The sequence below is a fragment of the Microtus ochrogaster genome, chromosome 21 (genome assembly GCF_000317375.1).
Source record: "Microtus ochrogaster isolate Prairie Vole_2 chromosome 21, MicOch1.0, whole genome shotgun sequence".
Classification (NCBI taxonomy): domain Eukaryota; kingdom Metazoa; phylum Chordata; class Mammalia; order Rodentia; family Cricetidae; genus Microtus; species Microtus ochrogaster.
In genome coordinates, this window is record NC_022022.1 from 4675863 (window position 1) to 4677300 (window position 1438).

Here is a 1438-nt window from a genome sequence, read left to right on the forward strand (position 1 = left end):
CCTGCCTCTGCCTCCCAAGTGCTGGGATTAAAGGCGTGCGCCACCACCGCCCGGCTTCCTTTTCATTTTAAAATTCACTTTTCTTCTTTACCATGGGACAGGGCAGCGGGCACCAGTTTTAGAGATAATTAGAAAGAAGCATCTTTACTTCATAAATTACACCATAATGGGAGGGGGGCAGTTGATAAACAAGTTAAAAACAAGACAAGGCAACTGAACATTCTTTAATCAATTCTAAGAAGGAAAGAAACCGGAAAGGAGGGTAATAAAAACGCCTTCAGTGAGAGTATTGACCCCTAAAGGATGAGGCTGGGCCATCCACGCCAAAAACCTGGAGGAAAAGCATCAGCATGAAAGCAGGCTAAGTAAGTGCTCTACCACCTAGCTACATCCCTGCCCTGGGGACCAAAGCTGCAAAATCCTGAGATGAGAAAGAGTATACCATAGATAAGAGCAAGTGTAGGGATCAATAAGATAGCCTGGTCTACACAGGGAGACCCTGCCTCAAACTAAACAAAAACGAAAATACCCATATGTGATGGCTCTTCCTGGTTGTCGGCTTGACTGTATTTGGAAAGAACTACAGTCCAGAAATGCAGGGCACACTTGTGATCTGGATCTTGAGGCAGGAAGACAACGTGACTTTGATCTGGATCTCAAGGCAGGAAGGCAGGCGCACCTTTAATCTGGGCCACGCCATCTGCTGGAAGCCTGCATGAGGACAGTGGGGGAAGGAAGGCTGTTCTTCATCTGCTTGCCCTCACCTGTCGCCCATCCATTCCTTCTCAAGATCCCAGCAGACCAGCTGAGACCGCCAGCCTCGTGGGACTGAGCAGCTCCTAGATTCTTGGACTTTCCTAACTGGCCATTGTTGAACTGCAGCCTATAAAGTCATTCCAATGTGTGTGTGTGTGAATATCTTTATATATATATACATATACACACACATACACATCTCTCTTTCTCTTTGAGAGAAAGATTCATTCCATAAGTTCTGTGACTCTAGAGAACCCTAACACAATTCAGAAATGAAAGACACACTTGTAAGAGGTCTTCTGCTTGAAGCGGGTGAATCCAGTTTTAGTCCAGACCCTTGAGGGAGGATGTACATCTTTGATCCCGATTGTGAGGTGGGAAGACAGACCTTTTATCTGGTCTGTCTGCTGGAAGTCTACATAAGGACATAGGAAAAGGAAGCTCTTGCTTTTTGCCTGCTTGAACATCCATTCCTTCGCTGGCTTCTTCCAGATTCCAGCATATATAGAAGTCCCGGCTTTGGGGGACTGAGCAGCCACTACATTCTTGGACTTTCCATTCACAGCTACTCATTGTTGGGTTAGCTAGACTGCAGCCTGTAAGTCATTCCGATAAATCGTGTGTGTGTGTGTGTGTGTGTGTGTGTGTGTGTGTGTGTGTGTGTGTGTGTGAGACAGAGAGA